Below are 10,203 nucleotides of genomic sequence, written 5' to 3'. Positions count from 1 at the left end.
AAAGAGCCCAGTAAGGGTTTCAATGATTCAGTGTTTTATTAGCTTGTGATAAGAATCAAGGATTGCCGTCTTGGGGGAGGGGAGGAGAGGGAAGCCGAGTGAACAAATAGCAGAGTACATGGATAGTGAGACGGTGTGCCTACTTCCGTTTGTTTGAGCTCAATTTGTTGATGTGCGAGGTAAAGCCAACCCATTGCGCGGCCCCTTGCAAGTCCTTTCGAATCACTGGCCAGCTTTTGGCGGTGACAGCGTCTGGAAGGAAAGAACAATGTGCAGGGCCCAGATGGTAATGCCTGGCACCATGCACACACGTAAAGGCTGCTGCCTAGAGCAGCGAGATCTTACCGTTCTTCATCCACGTGCTGGCACAAAATCGATTAACTTGACGCCACAATTCCGAGGTCCACGAAGTCCTCCGCAATGTTGTACCTGCTAAGGCAAAATATTAAGTTTCGTATGAATATACTAGGATCAATATATATGCTCGCGGAATCAGGGTTTGTGTTTTCCGGTGAAATTGATCCCGACGCGCAATATTTCACCAAAGCGTTTCCGGAAACCAAGAATGGTCAAGTCGCTAACAAGTGTTTCTTGTGTTTTCTTTTAGTATTCCTTTAAACCTCGTAGACGTACCGCAATACAAGGTTTTCTGTTTTTATTTAAAACGTAACGCCTGACATCATTTACTTAAATTCTTGAAGAAAAAAAAATCCTAAATCAACTATGCGGAAATAAAAAAAAAAACGTACGTATAGATGATTTTGGGCACAGAGTGAAGTTTATATTTTGGCAGCCTTAGATAACCTGTTTTCGCGAAATGACATACTATTAGCTGGAGGGAAGGGAGATCGTATCCCGTAAATGACGCTTTGTATTCTTTTTCTACAGGCGCTTCGGAATAATTACAAGCGACCTAATGTTTTAATGCGGGAAGCTATACCCCAACTGGGTTCTGAAACATTTGTAGATTAAGAATGCCAGAAATTACGCAAAATGCACTTACTTTCGATGAAGTCAGCGTGTCCTGGATGCGAGCACGGCAGCCGAACTGGCAATGCTCGGAATGGTCTTTGTATATATACACGCCTGGCTTCACGAACCTACGCGGATGTTCCCCCAGCGATTTTGGGGGCTTCAAGCGAGGTGACGAAACCCAACAATGACACAACAGTAATTGAAGGTTTTTTTCCTGCTGCATTATGTACTAATTTTGAAAATAAGAAGAATTTAGTCGCGTTGTGACTGTCAACTTAGGTTCACGGCTCTCTGGTATCGGGCAGCAGATCGCGATTCAGGAAAGCCGATAGAACTATACTTTTCGACAATTACCAGCTACACCTGGCGGCGGAAATGAGCCTTCAACTAAGTGTTGTAGATGATAAAATCGAGTCAGTGTCACCACTACAAAATATCAATGTTAAGATAAATTCATTCACAAAAAGTCACAAGCTGAAACAGCGTACCCCATCTTCATCGACGGTATAGTGTTAAGTGCGGTGCGCAAAACCATTCACAAAAGGTTCTGAGCAGAGACGAGAGGATGGCGTTGGGGAAACGTCTTTTCGGTTTACTGACGAAACCCACGGCCGCCGGAAATTGGGGTCATGTGAAAAGCGACATTCCAGCCGCACTCGCCGAATTCCGTGCAAGCAACATTGGTTCTCGCACAGTATTCGACGCTTTCGGTCGTTATTTGTGCGTTCTACAACCGAGCAATGGTGTCCCGATGACCGGAGGACTGTCGGCGTCCAAGCCTGTGGTTCGAATTAAGTTTGGGAGTTTAAAACAGAAAAGGAAGCGGGGACCGGGGTCTCCTGTTCTGGAAAGCGTTTTTTTTACGTTTTTGGCACGATGTTGGGGTAGTGCATTTTTCTCTAAAAGTTGGTTTATACAGAGTTTGATGAAAGTCTAGATTTTGTGGGTTTTTTCCTTTTGAGTTATTCAGGCAGTTTGGTTTTTAGATACAACCATCAGCCAGCTTCGTTTTTTTTTTCTCTTTAAACTAACATAACTCCACTTTACAAAAACCTTGTCTTAAAAAAAAAAAAACTGGACAGTTTAATAGTTTTGGGTTGATCTTGAAGGTTCTGAAAAGTATTCTGAGACACTCTTGTATCTACTTCTCCATGGTATTCTGACTGTGTGCCTCTCTATGTGTGTGCGCCGTCTTTGAGGGCGCTCCGAACGGTGACTTCAGTGTTAAATAAATGCTTTGTTTTGCCCTTTCAAGGGTGCAAGTTGTTTTGTTACTAATCAAAATGTGGTTGTAACCTTCCAAAGTTCACTACCTCGTGCAGGCATCTATGCTACTGTTTCTTTCCAGCGTTGTGCTAGGGAATCACTTGTACTACTCTATGACGTCTCAATCGGTTAATGTCCTTGCTTTCGAAGAGCAAGGATTGTTTGAGGAACTGCGAAGAACATCGGAATATGTAAAATATCTTAAAATATAGGCCTACAATTTCTACATTTGTGTTGTTCTTTTTTTATATAAAGGGGGCACGAATATTCATAGTTTTTATAGCGGAGCTGTTAAGGGCTAGGTTCCCCAGGATCGTGTCCGTGTATGTCGACACAAACCTACCTGGACAGCTACCGCCATCTATAAGCGACGGCGGCAAGCACACAACCAATATGGTTTCCGCCGTCGCTCGTAGATGGCGGCAACCTTTCCAGCTATAATAGAAGTAGAATAGAATAATAGATAGTTGGGCGCGTTGGTGGGAATTCGTCGTAGGAAACAGCGCGAAAAACAGTCGACGACGAAGAAGAAGCACACAGTGTATCGAGTACAGCTCCGCTGGTCTTCGTTCTTCACGAGAGTGGAAAGGCTGAACGTTTTTTTTTTCTGGTAACTTTGTCTAGAACCGGCTCGTTAAATCTATATCTGCAACTTCATCCGTGCAGTTGAAATGAGTCACACAAGATGTTAAAGTGCCCAATGAAGGGAGGCATTTTGCCACTTGGCCACCGTACATAAAATATAAGACATTATTAATCGATCGCACACTTTTGACGGTCAGTATTTAAAAAAATTGTGCGTCGAAGAATGCCAACAAGTTGAAGGTTGAAGGCCGTGTTGTCATTAGCAGAGTAAAAACTGCGGTAATGGTTGAGTTTCAGGTCAGTGACAGCCAAGTCAAAAAAGACAAAAACCTGCAAAAGCACGTGCATTCTCACTGCTGTCGACATGTTATCATAAACACCGATGCTGGGGTTGCATTGAGACAGTCGGAGTCGCGGCCATCATTTTCTCGTCGTCGAATAACGCCGTTGCTGCAGCGGCCATTTCCCATTTCTAACGCGTGCGCCGACAGAAAACGGCCTTTGCCACACTTGCGGTCATAGTCGTTGGCAGACCGAGAATCGTAAGGTGGAGTTTTCAGTTGCTCGGCCTCCAGCTTGAGCTTCCCGCCTTCGACAACCCTTCGGCGTGCCGCGAGCCTCGAGTGTCCGCATGCAGCCGAAGCATGGTGGAAGGCAACGAGAACGTGCTGGAGGCCGGGCATTCAAAAGAGACACCCTGCCCTTCTCACCTAGTCGGGGACTACATAATGACACTGCACTTTTGCGAGCCATGTGCCAGAAGGTTGACCGCCGGGTTTGCGGACACTCAGGGGGCACAAAATTTTTGACCAAGTTGCTCGCAACACTCGCCACTCCGCTATCGTACGGCCGTACGATAGTGCCGAATTGTGGAACTTCCTCGCTGACTCCCCAACGGCCTCTTCCAGAAGAGGACAAGAGCGGCAAGTTGCTGATGGCGGTCTGCGTTGAAGCCAGAGACACCGTGCAGTTTGCGGAGAGAGAGAGAGAGAGAGAGGTGACGTGAAAGAAGTAGGGAAGGTTGTTCTAGCGGAAATGCTGAACTGGTTCCCCACGAAAGAAAGTAGAGAGAAAGGAAACAAAGGGGGATAAAGAAAAGGGGGAAGGAAAATAGAGAAAAATAGAATAAAGATTCGTCGAGGACGTTCAGTAACAAGTGTTGTATTATTTGGCGGCGACGGGGTCCTCGTCGTCTGGATCACGAAGTCCAATTCTAGCGAGTTCAGTGACAAACCGGTGACGTGGATCGCTATATTCTTCGCAGTTGAAGAGGATGTGGCAAATGTTATCTTCAGCGTTGCAGTTCGGACACTGGGAGCTCTTTATTGCAGATATTTTAAAAAGAAACGCATTTGTAAATGCACTTCTGCTGCGTATTCTTATGAGGAGAGTGCTCTTCTTTTTTTGTAAGACCCTTTGTTTGCGGAGTTTATTGCCAAGAACACTCAGCTCTACAAAATGCGGAAAAAACAAAATATATAAACATCCATGGACTGAAAAAAAAAAACAAAAAAAAAACAAAAAAAACAAGGAAAGGTTTATTTCACGTTTTGAGAGGAAGCCTCTCTTCAGAATGACGATTGAGGGACCTTGACACGATTTTTCTGTAGTCCCGCGAAGTAAACAGCAACAACAGAAACTTACATTACAAAAAAAAAAAAAACAAACAAAGGCGAGGAGGAGGGTTGGCTCACTTCCAATTAGCCAAGAGGCAAAACCAGCGTCGCATCCGACGCAGACGGCCTGACCCCTAACACCCGGGCAGACTAGTACGTAGTTCAACTATTCTACTCAAGTTACTTAACTAGTTTTCTGAGTAGTTTAGTAACTTTCAATCACATTTTTATTTCGGTATTTAGTAGTTTACTTTACTTACTTTTTCCGAGTAACTTCTACTCAAATTACAAACTACTTTTGAATTGTTGAGGTAGGTTTGTTGGTTAACAAACATTCCTGCACAAAAATAGATAAAATGTTGGAAGATCAGCTGATATTTGCAAAGAGGAGGAAGCATGTGGCGTAGGCAGGGTGCGAGACGGGTGGGGGGGGGGGGGGGGGGGGGAAGTGGGGGAGTGGTTTGGAGATTCTGAAACCCTATTTGGCGCCTCCAACTCGACGCTCGCCCTCCCGCGGCGGAAACGGGAAGCACTCTAGTGAGGGTCCCCCGATTCTCCTGCTCAGCGGGCATGGCGGAACTGCTCGCGATCATGGCTCGCGAAATGTCGTTTCCGGATGCAAACAACACTCTTCACTGTCCCAACGGAGTGCTGCAGCCGGTAAGGGATTGTACCTTACTGGAGAGTTTTAGTATTGCGCATAGAAGCAAACGCAAGCGGTGTGCTTTTTGTGTTAGAGTTGCGTGCCCCACGTTGGGTGCGGGCGCCTCATTGCTACGCGCCATCCAAGACCGCAATACGTATTCCGCACTGCACGCGCAGTGTGGAATACGCAAAGCTAACGCATAAGCAATATTCACCAGCTTCGAACGCCAACGAAACGTGATGCAGTGAGCAGACGTGCAAGCAGGTAGGCGTTCCTTCGAACTGGAAAGGCTGAGATTGGCAATACGACGGCAAGCAAATACAAAAGTCAATCAATTAGAAGAATGGATAGTTGAGTGAGTTGGTGGGAATTCATCTTGGGACACAGCGCGAACAACAGACGTGGACGAAGAAGAAACACACGGGATGAGCGCTGACTAAGAACCGAATTATTTTAATAGGAAAACACATGAAAACGACCATTCATATTTTGCAGTTCACCCCCCGTCTGCGTATTACGAGACACTTTCATAGCGGCGTGATGGCACGTGTTGCTATCCCAAATTCAAAACCGCCACCTCACTGTCCAGCAGTGTGTCAGCCAACCGTCTTTGGCACTGCTGGACAGTGAGGTGGCGTTTTTGAATTTGGGGCTAGACTGTAAACGACTTAATTTTCGCAAAGACCTAATTTTCACGAATTTCGCGAATCGACTTCAATTCGCGAAAAAATAGGTCCCGCGAGCAATTCCGGTGAAATGTAAACGCATTGGAATCTATATTGAGAGGCCACCGAGTCGCGAAGATTAGAACCCGCGAATTATTCCAAAATTTTAGCTTCAACCTAAATCGTGAAATATTGAGCCCGCAAAAAATAAGTCGTTTACAGTAGATATATATATGGGTGTTTTCATCTCAAATCGGGCAGGCTAAAAGGGTCTAATTTTTAATTTCCACGAAAAAAAATATATGTTTTGGGGGAATTTCTCAAATGAAGGAGGGCGCAAACCGCATGTTCTCCCGATTTTTCGTTTTCGAGTTACAAGCCGTAGAACCCGCAGTGGCAGAAACTAGTGTTGTTGCCTGCCGTCGCAGGTCGCGTGTTTGACACCCTCTGCCTATGCCTCTGCTGACGCTATTATTTTTTCTACACCCTTTTAACTTTCCCCCCTCATTTAATAGGTATTATAACGATACCTTGATGTATTCAAATATTTTTAGGAATTTGTTTTCTAAAACACATGTCAAACTCGTCATTCCAGTCGCTTTTCGGTCAAATTTGACAGGTCATTACTTTGTCTGTACTTAAGGTTAATTTTCTTTATTTGGCTCCACAAAAAGCCCAAAGCAAGCCCATTATAGATATAATAATATCATTATTATCTGCCGAGTAGCCGCTCCGCTACCTTCACGTAAACGTTATGAAAAATAACAAATGTTCACACATTTCACGCGATTCCGGCTCAAACAGAGGACATACAACCAAAATATTATATTTCTAGACTATTTTTTTTTGTAGTCGACTAATATGTCTAAAATAATTTAAAAAATAAAAATTTACAAAAATGGGGTTTTTGAGAAAATCGACCTCAAACTTTCAACATTTCTTATTTATTACAACGTTTACGTGAAGGTAGCGGTGTGGCTAGTCGACATATCATAATGATATTATTATATCTATAATGGGCTTTCTTTGGGCTTTCTGTAGAGCCAAAGAAAGAAAATTTACCTTAAGTACAGACATAGTAATGACCTGTCAAATTTGACCGAAAAGCGACCGGAGTGACGAGTTTGACGTGTTTTAGAAAACAATCGAATTCCTAAAAATATTTGAATACATCATGGTATTTTTATAATACCTATTAAATGAGGGGAAAAATTTAAAAGGGTGTAGAGAAAACAATAGCGTCAGCAGAGGGTGTCAAACACGCGTCCTGCGACGGCGGGCAAAAACACTGGTTTCTACCACTGCGGCTTCTACGGCTCGTAACTCGAGAACAAAAAATCGGGATAACATGCGCTTTACGCCCTCCTTCATTTGAGAAAAAACCCCAAAACATATATTTTTTTCGTGAAAATTAAAAATTAGACCCTTTTAGCCTGCCGGATTTGAGATGAAACCCCCCCATATATATATATACATATATATACTCCCGACACTGCGATGTCACGAGTACAGTGTAACTTGCTCGCTCACCATTTTGGCTAGCACGACCTAGATTGCCGTTACTTTTAACCTCAGAGTGAGTTTAGCGGCGGTGTAAGCATTCGTCGATCCGCAGTCGGCCGCGCAATGCCACGAAGAGCGCCGAGTAAGTTATGCTCCAGGCTGTCAAATGCAGCTCTGCGGACGCAGTAAGGAGGTCACTGCTATTCCTATAGTGAAAGGTATACCGATGGTCTCGTGCGTAATATTGAAGGTCAATTCGAGTCCGCGTCATAACTCGTTTGAGTGGCGTTCTGAAGAGATCCTCGTGGAGGAGGAGGTTCGTGCAAGCACGTCTTTGGCTCGCGGCCAAGTTGGCGACCTTAACGGCAGGTTTCCTCATTTCGAAAGGCCGGCTCGCACATTTGCGTTTCAGTGCACTTGAACATGTTGCATTCCCCTCTAACAGCTTAACACGCACACCGACACCATCTATCGGGTTGACCCGGAACACTTCCACCGTGCGTCTCTAGGCCGAAGATTTTACACTATTGTCAATATCGAGATCGTTGCGCTATCTACGAGGAATAGTCGCTTATAACGTAGCAATCGTGAAAATATTTACATGCAGGTCGGGGAGACTGACGTGTCATGTGGGAAGTCGACACAAGAGTTCGAAGTGCCTGCTGACGTGTCTCGTTTGTGGAGTTCTCCCCTTCGGAGCGTATTTCAGGGACTGGTTTGGACGTACGTTTGTAAAGTCTCCTGTTCTGCATTCTAAAAAAAGGAAAAAGAAAGAAAAGAAAGGGTGTATTTTTACACCCTTTGTCCCATATAAAGCACCCCAAAATTTCAGTTGGACGTAGAGCGCACTGATGTCAACCTGCTGTTACTAACTTTCAGGAGAGGCCTGATAGCCTTGTGGTCAATTTATTAAAAATAGCTAATATACGTGCTACTGACGACAATTAACATACTCGGTGCTTTCTTGGCCGTACTGCAAAACCTCAGTGTCTCCTTTCTGTGGTCTTTGATACATACTTTAGCTATTTAATAAGTTATATCGCAACGTCATCAAGCCCCTCGTAAAATGTGGGGCCGTCTGTTCGACAATAGTGCGATGTACGTGTAACTGAAGTTTTGGGGTGTATTATATGGGACAAATTGGTGTAACGTGACACCCTTTTTTTACGATGTGGAAAGTGTTTTTTTTTTATTTTTTTTTTTACGTTTTTGGCGCGATGTTGGGGGAGTGTAGTGAATTTTTGTCTAAAAGTTGGTTTACGCAAGATTTGATGAAAGTCCAGATTTTGTGGGGATTTTCTGAGCCATGCAGGCAGATTGGGTTTGAGATACATACAACCATCAGCCAGCTCCGTTTTTTTTGTTTTTTTCTCGTTAAAGGGCAGCTCCGCCGTCAATTCGAGCGTTTTTATCAAAACATATTTTCGGAAAGGGTACTAAAAATTTAGCCTATAGCAGCGGTTAAATCATGAAAAGACTGTTTACATAATTTATAATCGTTAAAATACGCTGAAAGCGATATCGAAACTAACTTGCCACTCGACTGGTCCGCCATTTTGACGTGACGTCACATATGGTATAAACACTCGCAAGTGTGCAGTTTGAGCCTGGCCAGCCTGGCAGCAGGTCACTGTTTTGTGTTCGTGCCGCGGATAAAAATGGACTCATCAGGCTCGTCTGAATCGAGCAACGATGAGGATATGCTGCTAGATGTTGAGGACGATGACGATAACCCGTTCTGATACGATCCGCCGGCATCGCCTCCGAGAAAACCGCTAGCGGCGGCTGCATTCGTGATCCGCCGCCATGTGGACCCAGATGCCGCTTCCGAAGCGGAATGGAAAGGCAGCTTTTGTTCCTAGCACGCCAAGAAAAACTGATCGACGTTATGCCTTTTAATTGGAGGCACTTTTTGTTATATCTTGGGGTCTGACAATAGACGGTTTTAGTAGACCGTGTTTTCAAACGACGCTTCCACACACAACACCAATTTCCTCCAGTCGCCATTACGCGGTCTTACATAACTGTATAAACCGATAACATAAGCAAAAAGCAGACAGTCGCTAGCACAACTAGCTACAGAGCAAGCACCCTGACCAACATGTGACGTCACGGCAACGTCAGCGCCATCATGGCAGCCTCCGTGTGCCGCTCTTGCTCAGTGTTGCCAGTAGGGCTGCAGCAAGTGATTTGGGTGTGTACATGTAAATTTCAAAATTCATTTTCTTCTAAAAAAAATTAATATTTTTCCGAGATATTTTGTACACATGCTCAGGAAGGGCATCCAAATACATGGTGAAACTTTTATAGAAATCGGTGACCATCAAAACTACGGCGGAGATGCCCTTTAAACTAACATGAATCCATTTGGCAGAAACCTTGTCACAAAAAAAAAAAAAAAAATCCAGGTTAGTCTAGTAGTTTTGGGTCGATCTTGAAGGTTCTGAAACGGGTTCTGTAACACTCTTGTGTCTACTTCTCTCTAGCACATGGTATTCTCTGTTTATGTGTGCGCGCCGGACAGTTCAAGAGGGCAGAGGCGATAATTCCTTTTTTATCTAATCAAAAAATAGCAACCTAAAGTTTTTAACACCTTTCTTTCCAACATCGAATCGCCGCTATTCTCTTCAGCGGTACATCTCAGTGTCCTTCTGCACACGTCGCAAACCGGAAGACAGGGATAGCATGCAGCTTCTGCAACTATTTTAAGAATCAATCCTTCAAATATAATATACAATTTTTTTTTTGTATTTTTAGTTGCAAAATTAAACGCGTCACCGAACGCTCATCTCCGCCCAAATGCTGCGCTAAAGGTCCGGCCCAGATGCCAAAAGTTTGGAACGAATTGGGTTATCTTCAAGATATTTATGTGATTTTCGGAGGGTGGCTGAGGACCAGTCAAGCTGCTTGGACAGCTTTTTTCCTCAGCGAAAATGGTGGCCGCGAC

The sequence above is a fragment of the Ixodes scapularis genome, unplaced genomic scaffold (assembly GCF_016920785.2).
Source record: "Ixodes scapularis isolate PalLabHiFi unplaced genomic scaffold, ASM1692078v2 PGA_scaffold8__174_contigs__length_109621045, whole genome shotgun sequence".
Taxonomy (NCBI): domain Eukaryota; kingdom Metazoa; phylum Arthropoda; class Arachnida; order Ixodida; family Ixodidae; genus Ixodes; species Ixodes scapularis.
The sequence above is the reverse complement of the archived record's forward strand: the minus strand, read 5'-3'. Positions refer to the sequence as shown.